Source organism: Triturus cristatus, chromosome 8, assembly GCF_964204655.1.
Source record: "Triturus cristatus chromosome 8, aTriCri1.1, whole genome shotgun sequence".
In the NCBI taxonomy this organism is placed as follows: Eukaryota; Metazoa; Chordata; class Amphibia; order Caudata; family Salamandridae; genus Triturus; species Triturus cristatus.
The window spans coordinates 531,360,441-531,385,051 of record NC_140591.1 but is presented as its reverse complement, the minus strand read 5'-3'; positions in this window follow the sequence as shown (position 1 = coordinate 531,385,051).

The following is a 24,611-nucleotide window of genomic DNA, read 5'->3' as shown; positions in this document are numbered from 1 at the left end:
TCTGGGCAAATCACTTAGGGGCAGATTCATGTTTCCTGGCGCATCCCTGCAAATCAGCAGGGAGGCGCCAGGAAAGATGCGTCACGCAAGTTTACCCTTGCGCCACCACAGATGCGCCGCATTTACAATGCAGCGCATCGTGGCGCAAGGATAAACAGATGCGTGACGCATCTGATGGCATAGGGGTGGCGCATTGCTGGAGTCGCGTCGCAAGCACGACGCAACTCCAGCAATGTTTAGGGGCTGCCCATACCTAACATGCTGCGTCATGCCTTACGCCTGCTTCAAGCAAGGTTTTTCACGCAGCAGCGTCGGAAAAGTGACTGAGTGAAATCTTGTAGATTTCACTGCGTCACTTTTCCGGGGCTTTTTCCGATGGAATGCCCAGCCTGCCTACATTAAACCTGACGCAGGTTTAATGTAGCGCAGGATTTTACAACGTGACGCATCTCCCTAGATGCGTCACGTTGTAAATAAGGCGCAACATGGCGCCACAAAAGTGACGCAACGGCAGCGTAAACGTGGCGCACGTCTAACATAAATCTGCCCCTTAACCTCCCCGTGCCTGAATGTGTAATGTCAATACGGTGCTCATGTAAAGCGCTCCAATACCTTCGGGTCGAGTTCAGGCTATATAAATATGCAACAACAACAAAAAAAAAATTGTATTAGTGTGGTGCATGTATGCTATGTTTAACAACATGCACATTATTCCATGTGACTGGCTGCCAACATGGGAGGGCTGTTGGCGAGGTTTAAAAAGACAGGGTTTAGAGGCATCGCTTAAATGGTCTGGATGTGAAAAAAATATGAGGAGGGCTTCATGAAGGATTAGGAGGAGGGTCTGGAGTGTAGTATGTCTCCAGGTCACTGGGTAACGTTTCACTATCAGGTGTCTGTAATAATGAGTAGAAAGCAAGGGAGCTAGATTTGCCAATACATCAGAGAAAGAGGAGGCTTGCCCCAGCCTCAGGGCCACAGACTTTAAAGCATACGTCCTTTTTTAGCATTAGCATTCGTGACCTTATTGCTGCTCAGTTTGGAGTAAATCCCGTTATTGGGAAGAGCAAGCCACAAATAGGGAACCCAGCGATGTGACACTATTAATAAATGATGCCCAATGGGTTTAGAAAGGCCGGGAAACCTGAAATTTATGGTGGTTCATCTCCTCCACCAAACTCAAATTAACTGGCATAGTTACACATAACAACGTCCACATTGTTTGGTTGGCAAGTAATTTAATGCTAGTCTAATGCTGAGTTGTTGATCTTCTCATAATCATAATTCATAATTTTTCACTTTTCTATGCTTTATGCCAGACAGCCTTTCCTTTTCATTAACTCTTCTCCTTTTGGAACATGTATGCTGTCTAACGACTGTGGTGCATTTTCTTCCTGAAATAATTTTCGAATGCCTGCCTTTATCTTGTCCATTAGTCAAAGATAACTGATTTCTATATTCAGGACCAGCATTCTTTGTGAGTTGGAAGCAGTCCCAAGGGTGACTTGCAGCACCAGACCTGGGCTTCTTTGCAACAATACCTTCCTTTTTTTCCTCTGAGCTGGCTGCTGACATAATATCAGTTTCAGTTTGGAGACGAGGGGAAAGCCATTAAATGGGACCATTTCATGGAGCTCACCCTATGCCTCTCTTGCACAGATACAGTTGCAGAAGGTATTCCAGTTGTATAAACTACTGCCTTCCTCTGCTGCCAAGTAATGTCATTTGAGATGTCATCAGTATTGTTACAAGGAAGTCATTTAACATGTTATGATTGATGCAATATTCAAGGTTATAATCAGGGCATGACGGGGTGCAAGTTTGGGTTAGTTTATTGAATCAGAATAGTACATTTTCGTGGTTTTTAAGTTGTGTTATAACACCTCAGCATATATATTTTTTTTAAACTCAGAAATTCACCTCTAACACACAAATAAAGTGTAGTTATGGTTCTGAACTAAAACTGGAAATGTTGGGAACACAATCCATAGCTCACACAGCAGTCAAGCAAATTATGATGACTTCAGAAAAATTCTCTGAAATCTAAAAAACTATAATCCGATCTTTTGGGAACATGAGGCGAGATGCACTAGCCTAATTTCTTATTGAAAACCCTGCAAATGATTTGCTACAAGGAAATGTGGATTTTGGATGTACTAAGCCCATTTAGAGATTTGGTAACATGTTACCGAACCGCTAAATGAGTTTTGGAAATCATAAGGAATCACTATTTGGAAGGGACGTGTTTAGAACGTTCATTCCAAATAGCCTTTCTTCATGATATATATTAATGTTTTGTGACTGAAATGCAGTTGCAAAGCATTAGTATTTTGGCAACACTTCAAAAGAGATGGTAACCCATTAAAAAACACAAAATGTTTTTCTGGGGGACCCCCTCCCCTGTGTGAATGATCAAAAAAACTTTTTTGATATAGGCAGTGGTCCATGGGGCCACTGCTTACTCATTAATATTGGTTTTACAAATCCTTCTCTTTATCTGTAAACACATCCAGTTTTCCTGAAAGGCAAATAAGCTGCATTAAAAAGATTGTTTTACTTAAAAGCAATCACAGACATTGGGCTCAGCCGCGAATCATAGTGGGTCGCAATATGTGACCTATCTCATTAATATTCATAAGGTAAGTTGATTTGTGACCCACTGTGATTTGGTACTTTGTGAGGCAACCTTTTAGCAGGGCCACTGGATTTATGCAACAGGGGAAGGTCATATTATGCGGCAGGGTTGAGTAAATGATCCATCAAGAAAAGGCAAATTATGCGCCATTATGCAGCACAGCTTGTGATAGCAGTACTTCATCATTTTGCCATTTTTAGGTCGAGCATTCGAGACCTCTTGTATATACTTTAGTATATACTTATATACTTTAGTATATACTTATATGTCTATGTACTTTGTGGGCTCTGGAGATCAGCCCTAGGACTTGTCTGCTTCCGCTGAGGGACTTTTGTTTTCTGTCCAACTGCCTCTATATAACTGTCTTGATGGAAAGCGACCAGCAGAGGTCAGTAAAGTACCAGAATTGCTTTCTGCTGAGGGACTTTCTTTCTTTAATTTTTTTGTCAACTGCCTCTATTTAACTTTCTTGATAGAAAGCGACCAGCAGAGTTGAGTAAAATACCAGAATCACTTTAGCATTCTCTAGATTCCAGTCCATAGAAATTGTCTTCCACAAGCACCCATAGACAATAATATTTTTTATCAAATCTTGTATTTTCAGTGATATGACCACAGAAGGCCCTGATTTTAAATTAAAAATAGAGCTTGGACTATAGCATTTCACACAGAAAGGCAATATTTCTCTCCATGTGTTCCCCATATATGGCATGTCACACAGTTTGGTCCTTTCATTCCCTCCATGTTAAAGAACAGTAGATGTTTCAGCACTCGGGCTAATGTGCTGCATAGCTAAATACATATAAGGTCCCTAAGGCGAGACAGATTGCATTGCAAATGCTTGTTAAAATTGTTAACACTAGGGCGACAGGCACACTTCAAGTTGGGGGGGCTTTGTAAGCTGCAGCAGGGGTGCAGGGTGGGGGGGAGAGTTGGGATTTTGGGGTTGTTGTTGGGGTGTTTGTTTTTGCAAGGCGTAGTACTGGTTGTCAGGGTTCTTCAATGGTGGCTCTTCGGGTGTGGGGTGGGCCTCTTTGTGCGTGGGGATGGGGGGTAGGGGCTTAAATGTTATAAGCTGGAATGTTAATGGCTTGGGAGATCGTATTAAGCGGGGGATAGTATTGCAGTTCTTGAAACGGTCTTTGCCTGATGTGGCTCTACTGCAGGAGACACACCTTATAGGTAATACTTGCTATGCTCTCAATAGAAAAGGTTACAAATTCATAGCTCACTCGGGATTCTCCTCCGGCTCCAGGGGTGTGGGCATTCTTGTTAGAGCTTCACTACCTTTCGAGGTGGACTCCACCATTGTTGATGATAGGGGGAGGTTTGTGGCGGTGGCGGGGAGGTGGGAGGGAAGAACGCTGGTTTTGGTTTCGGTGTACGTCCCTCCTGCCCTGCAGGCCTCCACGTTTGCAGATCTGGGTAGGGCCTTGTTGGACCTCCCGGAGGGTATGCTAGTGGTGGGGGGAGACTTTAATGCTGTCGGCTCGGGCTTGCTGGATAGGCACCCGCCTAGGGACACCGGGGGGGCTCAGAAGTGGCTTCCAGACTTTATGGATACACTCGGTTTGGTAGATTGCTGGAGGCTCCGGCACCCCACACAGAGCCAATATACCTTCCACTCCGGGGCGCATGGTAGTCTCTCTCGAATTGATTACCTGCTCACTCTGGCTGCGCACGCCTCATTGGTATCTGAGGCTAGGCATATGGCGCGGGGCATATCTGATCATTCGCCAGTGTGGGTCCGGCTGGATGTCGGCCGCGAGGGAGGGGGCAGGGTTGCTCCTATTAACCCCTGGTACTTTCGTGATCCCAAGATGCGCAGTGCGCTGTTGAAGACAGTTGATCGTTATTTTAAGGACAATCAGGGTTCAGTTGACTCGGCCGTGTCGCTGTGGGAAGCATTTAAGACTGTGCTGAGAGGAGAGGCCCTCTCCTTGGTAGTGGCGGCCAAGCGACGGAGAGATGGCGAGGTCATACAGGTTGAGGAGGAGATAGTGGCCTTAGAGGTTGCCCTGGAGGGGGAGGTTACAGCGGCCTCACTGCATGAGCTGAGCTTGAAGCAAGCGGAATATAAGGACCTGGTAATGAATGCCGCCAAGATCCTTAGTAGGGAACAGCAGGGTCGCTTATATGATGTTGGCGATAAGGCCGGAAAACTCCTGGCTTGGCTGGACAAAAAAGAACGTGTTAATAGAGTGGTGCCGGAGCTGACGAGAGAGGGGGGAGAGGTGGTTGTTGATCCCGAGGGTATAGTAAAGTGTTTTTCGGAATATTTCCGTATGGTTTATGCCTCAGTCTCGTGACATCGCTTTGCCCTGCCTTTCTGACGTAGATAGAGATGACCTCGATGGAGATATAACGGTTGATGAGGTGGCGGGTGCTATCCGCGCGCTGAATTCGGGCAAGGCCTCGGGCCCTAATGGCTTGCTGATTGACCTGTATAAGCTGTTTCCGGATAGGGTTGCCCCTCACCTGCGCGCCATGTTTGTGGAGGCGCGGGGGAGTGGGTCCCTCCCGTTGGATCAGCGACTGGCGACGATTGTTGTGATACACAAGGATGGTAAACCCCGAGATAAGTGTGCCTCCTATCGGCCTATATCACTCCTTAATGCTGAGCCCAAGATTCTGGCTAAAATTTTGGCGGGCCGCTTGGTCAGGGTGCTTGGAGACTTGATCCACCCGGATCAATCTGGCTTTATCCCGCACCGTAACACTGCGCTAAACCTTCGGCGCCTTCATGGGGTGATTGCCAGGGCGAGCACGCTGCGAGAACCAGCTATTGTGGCGTCTCTTGATGCCACGATGGCTTTTGATACGGTGGAATGGGCATATCTGTGGGCTGTGCTTGCCAAGTTCGGCTTTGGCCCTGGTTTTGTGAGCTGGGTGAGGTTGTTATATGAGGGTCCCCTTGCGAGTGTTGTGGTAAACGGGCGGGCGTGGACTCCGTTTCAGCTTGGGAGGGGCACTCGGCAGGGTTGCCCCCTGTCGCCCTTGTTGTTCGCCCTCGAGCCGCTGGCGGCGTGGATACGCTGGCACCCGGATATACGTGGACTTAGATGGTCGCCCGAGCACGAGGACCGCATTTCGCTATATGCCGATGACATCCTGTTATATCTCGCCTCGCCCAAGAACTCGCTTATAGTGGTTTGTGACGTTCAGACGTCTTTTGGTAGGAACTCGGGTCTCGTCATCAATTGGAGTAAATCGTATCTATATGTTCTGAGCGGAGATGTTCCGCCTGTCCCGCGAACTTGTTCGATCCAGATCGCTCAGCAGGGCTTCGTGTATCTGGGGATTTTTATCTCCACGGATTCCACTTTGCGATATGAGAGGAACCTGCTCCCCCCCTGGCGCATTTGCGGCGGGATGTTGCGGGCTGGCGGAGGCTGCCGCTCTCCCTCGTCGGGCGCGCCGCCTTGTTCAAAATGATGGCTCTTCCCCGGTTCCTCTACGCCCTGCAGAATACTCTCGATTGGGTACCGGCCAGTTACTTTCGGGAGGTCGAAAGCCTCCAACGATCGTTGTTGTGGGATGGGCGGCCGCGAATAGCGATTGCTAAGTTGACGCTTCCATGGTACGACGGGGGTATTGCGCTTCCAGACATTCGACGCTATTATTGGGCCACCCAGTTGAGTGCGATTAATCATGGTTTCTATGGTCCGGCCCTCAGCCCCGGCTACGCCATGGACAGATGGTTGCTGCGCGGCGGTAATTATCATAGAGCGTTGTACTTGCGGACGCTGGACTCGTCCCTCACAGGGCCCACTGGGGTGGCGGTGCGCGTGTGGAAGTTGGCGACTGACTCGTTGGGCTGGAAGGATAGGCTCACCCTTGCTACCCCGTTGTTTGAATCTGAAAAATTGGGTAGGCTTTGGCATACGAAAGGTTTTGATAAATGGGACTTGATCGGTATCTCCAGGGTTGGAGATGTGCTGATTAAGGGGAGGGTGAAGTCCTTTGAAGAGTTGCAGAAGGAGTATGAGTTGGGGACGTCCGAGTTCTTTCGCTACGTTCAGGTGCGTCATGCCCTGCGGTCAGTCCTCGTAGAAGGTGAGAAGGTGCCTGAGTCCTCTCCATTGGAGGACCGTATCCTCGATGGCCATATGCCAGAGAGCACGATCTCTCTCATCTATAAGAAATTGATAAATGTTCGGGCGGATATGCTGTTGGGGCTGCGGGACCAGTGGACTAGGGACGGACTTGAGTTGGATGACGAGGATTGGCAGTCTGCAGTTTCCTCTCCTAAGGAGGTCGCGATCCCATCACGTCTGAGGCTGGTGCAGCTTAAAATACTCCATAGAACTTATGTGACGGGGCCAAGGTTGGTTCATATGGGATTCTCAGAGGAAGGCTTATGTAGGAGGGGCTGTGGTATGGTGGGTACTTTCCTGCATATCATTTGGGAATGTGGTATCATCATGGATTTTTGGAGGAGGGTCCATGCGGTGATGGGGGAGGTGACGGGCATTGCTATGCAGCCGGAGGCGCGGTGTTGTCTCCTGAATGTTTGGGGGCCTACTGATCACGATGAGGCACAGACCCAGTGGGTGACTCTGGGTAACATGGTGGCTAAGAGAGACATCGCGCGCCTGTGGGGCTCCGTGGGACCCCCCACATTGACCGCGTGGAAGGAAAATATGGACTGGAGTATGCTCAGGGAAAAGACAGTATATTGCGCTAGAGGGCGCCCTCGGAAGTGGCATGCCATCTGGGGGCGGTGGTACCAATACAGAGGGGGCATATGTCTTGCCCCTGATCTGGATCCCCCCGAGGAACAGCTTTCTTCTTAACATTCTTTCCAGCTCTGTATATATTTCTGATTGATAGTTGACTTCTTGGGCCTCTGCTTTTCCCCCCTTTTCCTCTTATCACAGTACTGGGACTGTTAGACGAGGGGGGTCCGGTCTCCCCTGAGGGGCTATCACCATTGGTATTCAGTGTTTTCGCCTTGCTGGGGTTTGTTGTGGGTTTGTGTTTATTATAAAATGTAACCTTTTTGCTGCTCCTTTAATGCACTGTGGACGCTTCTTTGTTCTGCTCTCCTAAAGCTGCCGAACCTCCGGGTTGTCGGCTGAATAGCTGTGTCCAGGTTTTTAAAAAATAAAGGTTTAAAAAAAAAAAAAAAAAAAAAATTGTGAACACTATCTGGGCATTAGTTGCACCTCATTAATACCATTCCAAGACCAAAATATGGCAGTAAGATACAAAAAGGTGACCAATCAACCTTTGCAAAGAGCCTTTAACTATGCTGCAGCACATACCACTGCGTTTTTAGTAACTTTTGAACCATTTGAGCTAGAAACAACTTATTTTTTAAAGCATCTCTAAATTATACAGCAGATGATGAACTATGTGGCAAATCCACCTTCATGCTAAAATGTCTGCAGCAACACAATCCCATAATTCCAGTGCCCTTGCCTTTTAGTACATAGGTCAGTTTGCAAAATATGCTCGAGTCGCTCAAAAACAGTGCACAAATTATGGCCACTTTAGAAAATCCATTGCACACACATTTGGCCCTAGTATCTTGACACTTGAAAACCAACATCAATGTAGCAAGGTCCAGCTGCAGCAGTAATGTAACACAAAGCGCCTAGCAGGGATGCCAAGCACCACAAGAGAAGTCATACCTGAAGATCAAAGATGGCTGCCATCTTCTGGACGATGAATGATGCCATGGGGACCCTAAAATATCTACACTTGTCTGCCTCACTTCTACAGAGCTTGCCAAGTAGATGCCGAATCTGCCAGGCTGAGGAAAAACCTTACGGGATTCCAGCGGTTTCATACTTATTCCCCTGTAATGGCAAGTGCCTAAAGGGATCAGTCCCAGATGAGCGTGCAATGCTTCACATTCCCAAATTCTCAGTAGTCTCCTGGGGAAGCCCACTACCTTTAGAGATCTGCCCCAGAAGAACACCCGATCTCTGGCCTGGGGAGCTGCTGAACCTGCTAAGGGTGGTCTGAAAGGCAAGGGGCATTCCACTGTGTTAATTAGTCTCCACATTCCTCCTTGTGTTTCCGGAATCCATGTGAGGTAAAGGAGAGAGATGCGATTGAATTATGCACACATGTGGAGGGAAGAGAGGAAATCCAAAGCCAGCTCCCCTGCTGACAAGAGGAGAGGTGCAGTGCTGGTCTGACTGTAGCCATAGACTAAACTGCAATAACACAGGTGCTGCGCAAAGAGGGGAGGGTCACCCTCTTTCAAAAAAAGAGATCAGCTGATGCATAGGTATAAAAAAGGCTGAAAGGAAAATAAATATTTACTGGCATGGCTGCTCTAAAGAGACAAATCAGCAGTCTAATCTCCTCCTTCAGAAGGCACTGGTGCCACCTCACAAATGTGCATATTGGCCACTGTTGTCCCCCAAAAAGTAATACTAGTAGTGTTTCCCTGCAGATAGTGAAGTCACCAAGAACCACAGAGGCCATTCTAACAGTGTCTGTATCACATGTGGTAAGTTTGTTTCACACCACATCTCCTGAGAATGGGAAAGAGTAACTACAGTAGACGTTGTCTTAGTTTTCAATCACTTGAGTGCTGGAGCTAGGACTTTCATTCTAAGCATCTGCTGTGTATGGAAGTTTGGGGATAAGCTCTCTTAGGTTTTTACTTGAACATGATAAATTTTCGAAAATAAGAGTGTGACAAACATGTTTATTATCAATTCTTTGTGCAAAGATGGTAGACACAGTGTTAAAGTCTAAATCAATGCATACTCCCTATACATGCGAAAGTTGAAATCAGTGCAAATTCTAATACTAACTTGAAATGTTTTTTCAATGTTAAATTCATTATGGATAAAATACCTATAGTCTGCAATTGATCCCTGTGATGACAAAGTTAATAGGTCTGGCTTTTTATTGATGTAAATAGAAACTTCCATATGCAATTCTATATACATTTATTCATTTTATTTTCATGTTTAGTTTTCTGTGTAATAAAATACATTTGAAAAGAAAAGTTGAAGTTCTGACTTGAAGTGATTTATTAAGTGTTGTTTGTTGTGTTACTGGCTTCTGAATCTTGGACTGCTTTACATTGCCGTTCTGCGAGTAACGTGCTAGAAAAGATACTTGGATTCCCTGTTTACGGATCCGCAGTATGGTGGCATTGGGGCAAAAGAAGAGAAAACCCCAGTTGTTGCAAGTGGTGCTCACTACCTTCTTACAAGCCTGAAACCCTCCAACCTGGATTTCTCCATGTTCCTGAATGTGGGAAAGCATACTGACCAAAGAATACTGAGATCTTTTCTGGTAGTTTTTCTATAGAAAACCTACTGCCAATTTCTGCCTAGTCAGAGCAGTTACAAAATTTCAGTGGTGGGGGGAGCAGTGTGGGTCAAGAATGTGGGCTAGGAATAGGGCATCATGAGTTCAAAGCACGTTAAGGCAGGGTACGATTACTCTAGGGGTAGTGTTGTGAGATTCTCCTACATTCCTGCAGGGGACTGGCAGGAGTGTCCTATGCTCCTGCCTTTGCCCCTACTGCAGCTACACTGAAAGTGCAAGCACGCCCTTTGAAACCTTAGGTCCGGAGACTCTAGCACACTTAGAATAGTGCAGGGCCGTATGCTCTCAGAGGTTACATTTGAATATTACAACTAGTGAACAGGGCATTAAGCTTTTAAAAATCGATTGTGCAGCACAATCCTATTATCAAAACTCTTATTGGATATGAGAAAGACTGTAAATGTGCTTGTTAAAATATGATTTTTAGCACTGTTTGATAGTTAGTTCAGCAGATTACTGCAGAATGCATTGGGCCCTAATTATTATTTTTTTAAATCTATTTTTGATTGGCACACACTATAACAGCAATCGTTCTCTTTTTTGCCACTGTACAAATGTTGTGCCATATTTATAGATGAGTGCAAACAAGATGAGGGTAGAGGCTATTTAGACCGCACCTGACAAATGAAACGTTTTTTTTGATATCCTATAGTGTAAAGTACCAAGGAGCACTCCCCTCTATGCTCCTTAAATAGGAACAAGTCCTATCACAACATTAAACACAAAAGGGGTTCAGCACTATTCAGAAAGTTATAACAATTATCAGTCGTTCAAGAACCAGTGAACACATAAAAGGATGCCAAATCATCGGTGTGCTTTTCTTTAAGCAAAATTCTTTATTTCATATTTTCATAGGAATGGAAGATCATAGCTGACGCGTTTCGTCTCTAAAAAGCGCCTTCTTCAGGGCTTTACAAAGTAATATAGAGAGTATTTATACTGATGTTCGTATAATTCAAGCAGGTAGATGAATATCCAATTTTTCGGAAAACTTCTTATATAGTTGATATTGTCTGAGGTGGTATGGTAGCCCGTAGCTTCTGTTATCCTCGTTTTCAGATTTATAGTTTACTAATCCTGTCAATCAATCAATCAAGCATATGTAAAGTGCGGCAATTCACCTGTGAGGATCTCAAAGTGCTGGAGGTTTTGGCTGCTGCATGGAGATTTGATCATTCAAACAACCAGGTCTTTATTTCCCTTCAGAATTGCTGGAGCGTTGGAGGGGTACTGAGGTACAAAGGAAGGTTGTTCCAAGCTGTGGCTGCTAGGTGTAAGAACGAGTGTCCTCTGCTGTTGGCTCAGGGGATCCACTAATTTCTGAAAGGTATGGGGAGGTTGATTGTAGGTGTCTGGTTGGTAGGTGGATGGTCAGGTGTGTGTCAATATATGCTGGTCCTTGTTTGTGCAAGGGCTTATAGGCATGGGTCAGAATTTTGAACTGGCCTCTCTTCTGAATCAGGTGCCAGTGTAGTTTCTTGGGATGGGGCGTGATGTGGGGAGGTAAAGTATTAGTCTTGCTGATGTATTGTCTGGAGTCTTTTCCGGAGGAGTGAAGTGATTCCTATGTTGAGTGTGATCCTGTAGTCCAGTCGGCTGGTGATGAGGACCTTCATGGCGGTCCTTCTGGTGTTAACCGGGAGCCACCTAAAGATCTTGCAGAGCATGCAAAGGGTGTGAAATCACTGTGTTGACTTTTTTCGTGATTGAAAGCTTGATATCCAGGATGATGCCAAGGTTTCAGGTGTGATCTGTTGGGGTGGGGGGTGCCGAGCTCTAGGGCCACTATGTATCATCCCATCCCAAAGATGAGGCCTTCCGTCTTGTCCGTGTTGAGTTTGAGACAGCCGTCCGTCATCCAGTTCATGATGTTCATCATGCATCTGTGGAAGTTAGGTATTGTGGTGGAGGGGACTTCTGACTGTGAGGGGGTGAGCTATGTTTCGTCAGCATAGGAGATGATGTTAAGTCTATATGATCTGACGTGTTGGCCAGGGAGGTCATTTATGTGTTGGGTGAAGGGAGTCAGGCTGAGGGATGATCATTGGGGAAAACTGCAGATGGTCGTCTTAGGCTCTGAGGTGAACAGTTGGAGATGTATCCTTTGGGTACAGCTGGTGAGTTATGAGGCAATCCATTTGAGGGTGTTTCCTTGGATCCCACTGTGGTGGAGTCTGTTGATCAGGATGCGCTGAGGGATGGTGTCAAATGTAGGGAACAGGTGCAGCGGGATGAGGGCTGCTGTTTCCTCAGAGTGCAGGAGGGCTCTGATGTCATTGGCGGCTGTGATCAGAGCTATCTCAGAGCTGTGTTTAGCTCAAAATCCAGATTGGGAGGGGCCCAGGACGTTGTGGTCTTCTAGGTGTTGGGTAAATTGCTTGTTGATTGCTTTATCAAGGATTTTTTTTGGATAGGGTAGCAGAGAGATGGGCTGGGAGTCTTTTAGATTGGCTGGATCAGCAGAGGGTTCTTAGGAGGGGCCTCACTTCAGCATGTTTTCAGTTCTCTGGGAAAGAGGCTGCGGTGATGGGGGTGCTCAGAACGTACCTGAGCTTGTCACCGATTGTCTTGCTTCTGAGGCACGTGGTGTGGGCATGGCTTTGTGGGTACTTCCGAATGCACGGAGTTCATGATGAAGATAGTGCCTTGCATGGTGAGGTGGTCCCATTGGCTGAGACGGTGTTTGGGGTGTGTGTTCATGACTGTGAGCTGGTTGAAGCTATAGAAGGCTGAGAGTAGTCATCTGAAATTCTCGTGGATGGCCGAGATCTTGCAGTGGAATAAGTCAGGGGGGTTGTTGCACGGTTTCAGGGAGGGAGTGATGGTGTTCTTGGTGGCTGTGCGATTAGTGAATTCCTTCACAATGGCAAAGAGTTTTTTTGCCGTTGTTAGCGCGGGCTTTGATGAGGTCTGCTAGGGCATTCTTCCTAGGTTCTTTCTTCAGGCGGTGGTACTGGTTTAGAGCGGTCCTGAAGGTGGTGCGGTTTTCAGTTTTTTCGCTGAGGTGCCACTTCCTTTAAAGATGTTGGCAGTTGCTTTTGGTAGAATGCTATTCCACTGTGAACCAGTATGCTCTTTTGCTTGGTTCTTTGATCTTGGCTGTTTTTTTGGGGGCAATGGCATCAGCACATTCTGTAATCCACTGGGAGAAGTTCTTTGCTGCCTGCTCTGGGTCTGAGTGTAGAGTCTGGGAGGTGGGAACAGAGATTGTTGTTCCACTGGTCTTCTGATACCTTTTTGCAATCTCTTTGCATGGATCTGGGGACTGTGGTGCCAGAGTAGGTGGGTCCTGAGATGGAAAAATGTACTCTGTGGTGGTCAGTCCAGATGAGTTGTGTGGTGGGGTTGTACCTGACTCTGTCACTGGAGGTGAAGATGGGGGTCTAGCATGAGTCCAGCGATGTGGGTGGGGTCAGTGATGAGCTGCTTGAGGCTGATGTTGCTCATGCTCTCCAGGAGGTAGGTGGTGTTGACATTGTTGGGGTCATTGAGATGGAAGTTGAGGTCCCTTAGGGAGATGAAGTGCTTGAAGCCAATTGCGACTGGTAAGATGAGTTCCAGGATGACATTGCAGAAGCTGGGACATGATCCTGGTGGTCTGTACACAAGGGTAGTTGGTGATTTTTCTGTCTGTGTGGAGTTGGAAGACGAGGTGTTTCATTACCAGTGTTGGGTCATCAGAGGACGTCATGCAGTGGATGGTGTCCCTATAGATTATGGCAATTCCCCCTCTGTGTTTGTTGGTTCTGTCCTGATGTGTTATCTTGTAGCCTTCAGGGATACCGATGGTGATGTCTGGAGCAGAAGCAGGGATTAGCCAGGTATCTGTGAGGAGATGACGTCCGGGGTGAGGGAAATGATCATGTCCCAGACCTTTGTGGAGTGTTTGCCGAGTGGACGTGAATTGAGTAGGATACACTGGAATTGTGCTGTGGTGGTCTCGGTTGATGTAGTCGTTGTCTTTGCTTGCTAAGGTGCTGAAGTTGGAGCGGGAGTGTCAGCAGAAGAACGGTCCTCTGGTGGTGTGCAGGGATGTGCATCAGCAGTGGTCGCTGGTGCATCCAGGCCTCAGAGTTCAGCAGCAGTGTATCTTCTTGGGGTGGAAGGGCCAGGGGTCCTGAAGCTGGTGAAGGACTGGGTTATTCTTAAGACCCAGCGGTGCCAGGGAACAACACCTGAAACCTTCGTGGGTTACCTGTTCTGGCGTACTAAACACAGAGACACGGGAAACTTCCAGCGACGTCAGAGATCAGCGTTTATTTACTGCAGGGATACAGAGGTCACAAGAAGTACACAACGTGTAGGTTCTCGGAGACTGCTTCAAATTCGTAGAAGTGGATCGGTCCTTTTATACAAGTTTTTGCCATAGCACAGTATGGCGAACAAAGGTTACAACTCAGTTCCCACAATAAACTTCAAAAGGGTCGCGTTCATGTTTCAGGAAGCCGGAACATAATTACAACAGTCTTGCCGGTTCCCAACTGTAAAAACATATTTCCTCCGCAATAAACACATTTTATCCCAACCGTAAACACATTAAGAGGAAGGACGAAAAACAGATGCAAGGAAAGGACAAGGATGCACAACAGGTTAGAAAAGAGTGTTAGGGGCAATAAAGGAAACTTGATAGAAGGGTCAAAGACCTCGTGTCTAATGTATGCGTGACTGAAACAATAGACCGGCGCGGCAAGATGAGCCTTGAGCAGGGCCATCTGCCTCAGTCGTGTCATTTCCCTCATCGTAAAAGTCACCTCAAAGGAACACGTGTCCCTCGTACAAGCTTGAGAGTCCCAGGGTCACGAAGCGGACAAAGCCCGTTCGCTGACTACCTGAGGGCAAGAAACAAAATGGATGCTGTATCTAAAATGGAACCCAAGGGTTCGGATGAACAAACCCAAAAATGAGACGAACCATACGTGGCTGCATAGCGAAACTTCGTACACCCACTATACTCGTCATTTGCGGTTCGTAGATACCAAACTCATCCATATTCGTCACTACTCAAAAGTGCCGTCCCGTCTCACACGGAACCTCACTGGGCATGGTCCAGGCATGCATGAGTGTAGACGGGCTTGCCTGTGGAACATCTTTGGCACACCAGTGGCTCCCCCACTACACAGCCGCACAGCAGCCTCCAATAGTATTCCTGGGAGGTGGGAGGGGCTGGCAGGGAGCAGGGGGGAAGAGGTAACTACCAGTGAGTCAAACACTAAACTGACCATAACCAAATGAAGTAAATAAACTGAACCTAAAACCAAATGAAGTAAATAAACTGAATCAAACCAAAGGAAGTAACTAAGCAAAGTAGATTCCTGAACGATTACCCAAGGTACCAATTGCCAGGCACCAAATTTGAATTACTGATGTAGCCAGGCAGCGGTCACCCGACAGCAGGACTGAACCGGCGGCCTCAAGGCTGGGGGCGCAGCACAGTCTCGAGTAGCTGAACAACAACAGCTGGGGGAGCTATACTATACCAGGAAATATGTGAGAGTTTAAGTGGAAGTACATTAATAATTGGTCAGAGAGAATTGCCACCTTGTCCCGGTCCAAAGTTTTACTTCCAGACCTAATGAATTTGTTCCTTCTCGAAAACAAGTGGGACAAGGCTTAAAGCAGTTACTGAGCATGGCTCCATGAGGCTGGATAGCTTCACTATGAGAGCCTGGTGGACTAGTTTTCAGCACAGCAGAATACTTTTCTGAGTTAGATGTACCTGTTTTTCAGGCATACATTGAGTACAACCTTCCAGGGAAAACCTAGTCCAAGTTTACTCCAACTGCTAGGAAAGTTGTTCAGCCCCCAAGTAGTAGGGGTAGGATTCTAGGTCCTAGGGGGGTCATTAGGATGGCAGAAGGACCGCCACCACCGGACCAGCGGTGGCAGTCCTCCCACCATCACTAAGCGTATTATCCACTGCCCAATTAGGATGGCGGTGGGTACCCCGGCAGACGCAAAGTCTGTCCGCCGCTTCACCGCCAAAGGCAATCGTACTGATTGCCTGGCAGACAGTGCAGAGCTCCTAAAATGGTTAGGATGCCGCCATGGAAAGGCTGGCAGGGATTGGGTTCAGGGTCCATTGTGGGACCCCCTTGTTTGGGTGGGTGGTGCTGCACTGGGAGTACCCATGGTACCCCTGCATTTCCCTGCACTGCGTGGCAGGCACTGCAAATTTGACATTGCGAACGGTGCTGCATCCAGCAACACCGTCCGCCATGTTAAGGGCCCGGGATGCGCCCGCCAGTATGGCGGGCACATCCTAATATGTGTGGTGGGACTGTCGCATGTCTGGTGGGTGGCCCCAGCACTGCAACGATGGTGGGCGGACTGTCCGTCCACCATTGCAATAAGCCCCTAAATCTTTCTCTAGCTAGAGCCTCTTGGGTGGGTCTTGTCCTCTGTGGTCATCTTGGCCATCTTTGAGTGAAGAGTCCTTCTGCTTTTTTTGTCCCTGGAGCAGGCAACCAGGGGAGCAAATGCTTGACCCTTGATGTGCAGTTCCAGCCGCTGGGTGGCAGTAGGAATCAGAATCCTTGATTCCCCTTTTTTCAACAGGGAAATATTTTTTTTTTAATTTCAGTAGGGCCTTCTTCTTCAGTATGAAGTCATCCCTGGTAAAGGAATGTAATAAAGAGGTCATTTTGATTTGCCAGTCTTAACCCATGCATTAGCCAGTGAGTGGAGAATGATCCCTGAACAATTATGGCTACTTTTACACTGGGTGCCCACCTCCGTTTACAGCACTTCTTCTTTGCATTACTACAAACATTTCCTGAAGCCCTAAATTCAAAATGGCCTAACCCTTCTTCCCTTTAGAATAGCTACAGGCAGGCCATTAGTACCACCACTTCGAAGAGCCCCTCTGTCAATGACAAAATATCTCTCCATCCTGATGAAATCAGAGGGCTCTGAAGTCAATGTAAGCATTATGCCAACCCGATGGGGGCCAGTAAGTGAAACGTAGAAGTGTTAAGTGTTAAGTTTGAACTGCCAACTAACGTGTCACTTCCAAAATTCGAATCTAGGCAGTGGTACACAATACTTCACCTTCCTGGGTCCAGAAGCATTCCTGGAGGTGTGATTAGAGGCAGAACTGGTTTTAATTAGGGGTGTGCAAAATTCATGTAACTCACTTTTGTATAATTACTTGAAATTCTGGAAATGTAATGCAGATGAAAAACTCATTTTGTGCTATATTTTAGCTGAAATGCACGCTTGTGCCTCTTCTGGGTGTGGCAACACATTTCGGGGCCGATTCCAATCCTGGAAAAAGGCTTTACAAATCGTTGTATGGAGCGTTTTTCCCGTACGACTCATACCCGGTAAACTTTTCTTACAACCTAGGAAGTACGATTCGTACAGAAAGCCTCTTTCCATACAAATCGTACAAAAGACCATACGTCTAAAATAAACCAACGATTCTGATCCGGAACAGCTTGTACGCGACGTCTGTACGTATTTAAGCAGCGGTTTCCGGCCCAGCAAGTACGATTCGTCCCTACGCCACTTTTCTTACGGGAGCCAAAAACAGCCGTAAAAGCAGAGTCCCCAGGGGTACGAGTCGTACAGGCATACACCCCTGTGCGTTGTGTATGTACGGTGCGTACCCCCAGTGTGCCTGTACTGTGCGTACCCCCAACATCGCGTACCCCAACATCATGTACCCCAACATCACGTACCCCAACATCGCGTATGTACGTACCGTACATACACGATGTTGAGGTACGCAATGTGGGGGTACGCGATGTTGGGGGTACGCACAGTACATACGTGATGTTGGGTTACACAATGTTGGGGTACGCGATGTTGGGGTACGCACAGTACATGTACACTGGGGGTACGCACAGTACATGCGCACTGGGGGTACGCACCGTACATACACAACACACGGGGGTGTATGCCTGTATGACTCATACCCCTGTACGACTCGCACCCCGGGAACAACTTTTCCCGGGATACGAGTCGTACAAAGTTCGCTTCGTAGCGGTTAATGGCAATCCCCGTGTACGGGACGTTTTCTGTACAAATCGTAAATCGGAAAGCCGGTCCGGATCGTACTAGTACGGTCGGACTGCATTTTTACAATTTGTACGGAAAAGTGTCCGGGTCCGTCTTGTACAACTTTTCCCGATCCAATTTGTATGGATCGGGCCGATCCGCACAAATCGTATCGGGAAAAGTTGTATTTTTCCCGTACGAATCATACTTCACGGGTCGGACGAGACTTGTACGATTTGTATGGAAAAATTTACCGATACGAGTCGTACGGGAAAAGAAAATACAGGATCAGAATCGGCCCCTTCATGTAAGAAATAGCACAAAAACACAAGGGATAGAAACAGCAAGCACCATTTGTGTTTTTCCTGTGCTCGGGAGCTAATGGCATCATTTCAGGAATTTAAGGTAGCAAGTGTATGGTAAAAGTTGTAAAATGACACTTGCATGACATAAATTTTGCCTTGGACTAGTTTTTAAACCTATTCTGGCTCAGGCAAATTGCTATAACATTAATTTTTTCGTTTAAGTAATAAAAAATGTGAACTAATTATTGAATCATTTGATTAAAATGAATAGCAAATAACTTTGGATAATCTTTCTAGAGTTTTCCTAGACAGAGATGCTAAATACATATTTTATTCACAGCCATGACCGTTTTAACAATCATGTAGCTGAACATACTCAGAAAAAATAGCATTTAGGCCTTGTGTCATTGTGAGGACATACTTTATAAATATATATCACTTTAGGGTGATTTATTAAAATATAAAATAGGTTTTCTTACATGGGAAAGGTAATTTGCAATGCCACTTCTTACTGCTATGACTTTAAACAGCAATCATATCAGAGCACCTTTGTGTCCTGAGAGACATATATTTTTGTAATATATGTGGGTGGTGTAAATACCTTGCTGGAGCCCACATATGACAATTAACTCCCATGTAATTTCTGCATTTTCAGTGCTATCTACTATGGCCTTAGAGAAGCACAAGCACTGCGGAACAGAAAATCAGTGTTACCGTGCACAGGGTCTTAATACCAGCAAGGAAAAGTCTGGTTTGATCATGTAGAAAAGGTGAATTTGCAACACAGCCCACCCCCAGGCAAAAGCCAGGTAAGACTAATCAATCTCCTGAGGAACTTCAGGCAATAGAACAGCAACATTTCGCTGTCCCTGCAGAAGTAGTGGCATGGTCCTCTGAATAGATGTGCCCCCTAGCAACGGTGCACTGGCAGTCATAGATTTTTGTCATATATGTAGATGGTGTAATTACACATTGGGGCTGACATATAAAATTTAACACACGTCACTCCTGCATTTGCTTGTGCAAAATAGACCAATTGTTTGAAACTAATTTACCAATACTATTTAATTGGCACACAATATGCTCTGTGTCACTGAATAGCAGTATCACAGGCACTACGGATCTAGTACTAGAAGAAATGGAGTCCAGTAGAAAATGGAGTCCGGAAACATCCGGGGTGGGTGGGCAATAAGAATAGGAAAGATTTCCTATAAGCATTATTTCACCTTTCAAAGAGAAGCCTTAGCCCATGCTTTTAAGTTTCTGCATTACATGTCATTTCTGTGTGGTTAAATGTTTTAACTATGCACCAATTATAAGCTGAGTATTTTATGTACGGAGAGAGTTCTGCAAGGTTAGTGTGGTTTATATCCTAGTTGTATGGATATAGTTTTGACATCATAGACATCACATGTGGGAAACGTTTTATGGCAGATATTCAGCCTTGTATTCCGCTTTAAAGGTGATGTGGGTATTACAAAGATGATGAAACAGGCAAGACTGTGATTGATGTGTTTATAGTTTGTGATAAGAACGTTTCACAGGAAGAATGGAGATAAAGCATAGAAGTTTATTCTGTCTTTTAAGCTGTCAGGGAAGTGATGTTGAACAAATGCCTTAAAGAGGTTCAATTGGACATTTACATCCAGCCATAGTAGAACATTTAGGAGATGTTATTGGTTGAAATGAAGCTAGAATTGCACGGTTCAAAATTCATTTCTCCATATGTTGTGAATGATATTTTGTAATCCATTCCTCTTAAAGTTTTTATAGAATGCGTGTTACTAAAACATTTTATTGAAACATGATGGCCACATGGTACAAGGCTTCACAAATTATTACGCAGTTAGTCAGGTTTCAGAGACACATTTATATACATATAATAGGTTTTTGAGTCACATTGAGCTGCAAGATGAACCATGGCGAATATTGGATATTGATTTTTGGTCCTTTCCAGCTGTTGCCTGGCAACAGGATTTTTAAATTAACTTTCACTGAAGTCAGGATGTCATAGAATATTGTACTCAGAAATATTTTCTGAAATAGACATCACGTTCTAAATATCGTCAAGAAACACTGGGTGTAGATTTCTTGTTATTAACTCCATTAGGGTGAAATATTCTTAAATCATGTTTAAAACATTGGGACTTATTTATGAGCCCTTGCGTCACTTTTGCGCCGCCAGTGCGTCACTTTTTGTGACGCACCAGCAGCATAAAAAATGTGCCATGTTGCGTCATATTTACAAAGTGACGCATCTAGGTAGATGCATCATTTTGTAAACCCCTGCGCCACATTATACCTACTCCAGGTATTATCTATGCAGGGTGGGCATTCTGACGTAAGTAAGCCTCATAGAAGTGACACTGTGTAATTTCACTGCGCCACTTCTAGGATGCAAATGCGTCAATATCTTACGCCTGCCTCACAGCAGGCGTAAGACTGACGCAGGCACATTGAAATGGGACTTGCCCATGTTAAATGACTCATTGTGACACACTCCAGCAATGCGTCATTTTTGCGCCTACAGATACGTCAGAAATACTGACGTATCAGTAACTCCTTGCGAGATGATGCGTCATATTATAAATATGACGCATTCAGCATGTCGCAACGAGGGTGTAATGAAAAGTGACGCATCGCTGATTTCACGCAGCGATGCGTCACCTTTCATAAATGAGGCCCATAATATCTAAATCAGGCGATATGCTGAAAATGATATTCTGGGAGTACATCTCACTGACTATTATTCCCAGGGGTTCAAATCTGAGTCTTTATCAACAAGTACTGCTGAGAATTTGAATTGTCTCTTGCAGAAGGCATTTTCGTGTGAGGCTCTGACACTATACATTGCCTCAGATAATTCTGTACAGCCCACCTCCACTTCAAAGGCTATTTTATTATTTCTGTTGAACATGGACTAACGCACAGAAAAACTGCTTTGTCCAATGCCCAAGTCAGTGAGTTAGTAGAGATGTTCAATTGCTTAGTTAAAGTGTAGTCTGGTGATTTCTTGGTGTTTGTATATTTATAATTTATTTTGCACTCCTCATCGCACCACAGGAAACTCTTGTCTAAAATGTTAAGCCAAAGAATTCCAGCTCAAAATGTCATTGTACTTAGTTGTGGAATCTCAAGGATCAAATCACCATGTTTCAGGCTGGACTGCTCTCAGTGGAGCATGGTCAAGAAGGATTTGCATACAGCTGGGTCCATACTGATCTTAGAAGATAGGCAAAAGGATATTTGATTAAAATGCTACCCCAAGGGATTGGCAGTGGTTATACTTATTGCAAGCTTCCCTCCCATCACCTTTTGTGTGCTTGATGTGATGCCCTAAGTGGTCAAGCTTATGACCAGACATGTCTGCATTCTTACTGTGCCACTGGACCCACGCTGCACCGACTGAAGAGCCCCAATCAGGGTGAAACTGGTCTTAGGTTGCTTGTGTTCTGATTCAGGGTGGAGCTAGCCTGGCAAGAGGACGACTGCCTCAACTTCAGAAGACAATTTAAAAATGGCCTGTTCCATGAAGATGTTTCCGGATCTCACGCTTGAATTATTTGACACTTGAATTGATGGCAGTGTGTTCCCCAGCCAGCAGATTTTGGCTGTTATATCCTAGCTGAAGTGAACTCTATCTGCAGAGCGAATACCTCGATCTTCCTTATACAGGACGTGAAATGCAATCAATGTGCTACAAATGTTGTTGTGTCCATTTTGCTTATTGACCTCCCCTCCCGTACTTACGGCCTGATGCATCAAAGATTGTTACCCAGATGGGTCCCGATGTACAAAGATTTTGCATATGGTTTGCATCACTTTTTTATGCAGAGCCACACAAAATCCATTTTAATGTTTACAAAGCAACACAAATTTCGATTTACGTTGCTTTATAAAAAATATAGTAGGGCAGAGCATTGCACTGCATCATGTTAGTTTGCATCAGCTAGGCGTTGCATTGGTGGTGAATGGGCATTTGCATGCATCCACCAAGGGATTTTGATGCAAACCAATATCTACAAAGAGTTGTATACATAGGTTTGGGCCAAAATGGTGCTCCTGCCTGATGCCTGATGCCTGACTACAGAAAATAAATATCTTTATATATCCTTCATATTTCCTCTTTGCATCTGTCACACATTTTGCAGCACACATACAAAGAGAAAGTAGCCTCTAAGGGTAATTTTTGTGCAGGGACATATCCCTTATAGTACAAAATATATGTTGACCTCAATGTAAACAACTTTGCACTATGCTGCATTGGTACTAGGCAGCTACATGTGTGCCTGCACATGGAGAGAGCAGAACTGTGCCATTTCCTTGAAGATATGACACTGTCTGTCTCTCTCCCATTCATTCAGTGCAGGGCAGCAACACTTCTTGCTGTGCTGCGTTGCTTATACTTGTTGCAGCAGAAGGGTTTTCTCTTTTCTTGTTTCTGGGTCCATACAGCTACTTTGCAATTTTGTCACTTACTCAGATTCTATACTTCACCCACAGAGGCCTTGGTCCTCCGATGGACCTTGCTTCATCACAGTGAGGCGTGAGAAATCAGGGTGTTGAATTGTCGGCCACCGAATGAGGACCAATAATTAGTATCCAACTCACAAATTAGTGATCAAATTAAAATACACTACTCACAGAATTATGCTATAGGCATAGAGTATTGCTGTTGGAAGACCAAACCTCCTAAAGAAGCTCAATCTAACCAGAATCCTGCATACCAGAAGCTCTGTTGTGGCTACATAGAAGAAAAGAAAAATACCTTGATGTTCTGAAGTGTATCTATGGTTCTTTCTAGCATGTATTAGAAATCAGATAATTGTAAGCACAGTTTCTATGGAAAGAGCATTCAGACACATATAATAAAAGACAAATTCTAGATAAATGTGTTATCGTATCAAAGATCCAAAAATGATGCATTTAGGGAACAATTTAAGAAGTTCAGTCGCGAGTCTTACAGTTCGTGGTATAAAACTACACATATAATTAAAGTAAATCTATTGCTAAATAAAATACTCCATAAAGAGGATGGTTCAGGTTAGAGTTTCCTACCACCAACAAAGGTGATGGGACAGTTCAGAAAAATTCTCTTAGCATGGGCAAAGGAATCAGGTTAAAGTCCATTAAGGAAAATTCCATGACCATGGGCAATGGTAATGGAGCTATATTCAGGAAAGTTCAAGTCTGGTCTCTCACTGGACAGCTCCAAATCATACAACAGGCAAGTTCATCAGCAAAGGGAAAAAGGCAAAGGCATCAAAAGATAGTTCGCTAAGCAAGTTGGAAAGGTAAGAAACCAAGAGGAGAGAGATTCCAAATAGCTCAATCCATCCCTCCTCTTTGGAAAGTCACTTTATAATTGTCCCTTTGTGACATCAGTTGTCACCATGCAATGGTCTGATCATCATCATGTGATCATTCCTCCGCTCACCAGGTACAAAATTGATACTCCAACATATAATCCCATGTTGCTCATGAGTAATGACTGTTCATTTCATCCTCACAGGTTAGTTGACAAAGAGTCTTTTTACTCTGCTGTTCTTCATGTATTTAATTGAAAGCTCATGTTCCCATAGTTTCACTCAGAGAAGTATGAAGAAAGTATTTTGTCCTTTTAGGAATGTAGAGGTCCATTAGAATGTTGGGCGGATCTCCACCGCCTGCATGGCGGTGGCGATCCGCCCGACATTCCTTCCCGCCCGTACGCCATTCTTGCCCCACCATATTACTATGGCAGGGGGGACCCCGGCGGACGGAAAGTCCGTCCGCCGGTTTTCTGCCGGTAGGCAATCTGCCCAATTTCCTACCGAGCGGAAAAGTTGTTAATATGGTGGCGGTGTCTGGTAGACACCGCCATCCATATTAGAATGCAGGGGGGGACATGCTGTTGCCGCCACGAAAAAGGCATATTGTCTTTAACATTGGGGGCCCGTAGCAGGTCCCCAGGGATTCTGGGGGGTGGGGGTGCACATGGGGGGTACTTATGGTACCCCCTGCATTTCAATGTACAGCATGGCAGGCACCGCGCGGAGCCTTAAATGAAATGAAAATGAAATGAAAGAAATCTTATAATGCGCGACTAAGCCCAAAGGCATCAAGGCGCCTAACCAAGAAAAATCAAACAGACCAGGGACCAAATTTACGGATATGCCTTGGCAAAGAGCCATGTCTTTAATGCCTTCCTGAACGTCATGACAGAAAATTGAGTTTTAATTTCGGGGGGGAGGGTGTTCCACAGTTTAGGGGCTAAAAACGAAAAACCCCTTCCTCCCCACTTAACTCTTCGAAAACGGGGCACTGACAACAGGCTCTTTCTCAAAGAGCGGAGGTTTCTGCAAGGGGCATAAGGTACCAGCAAGTCCTTC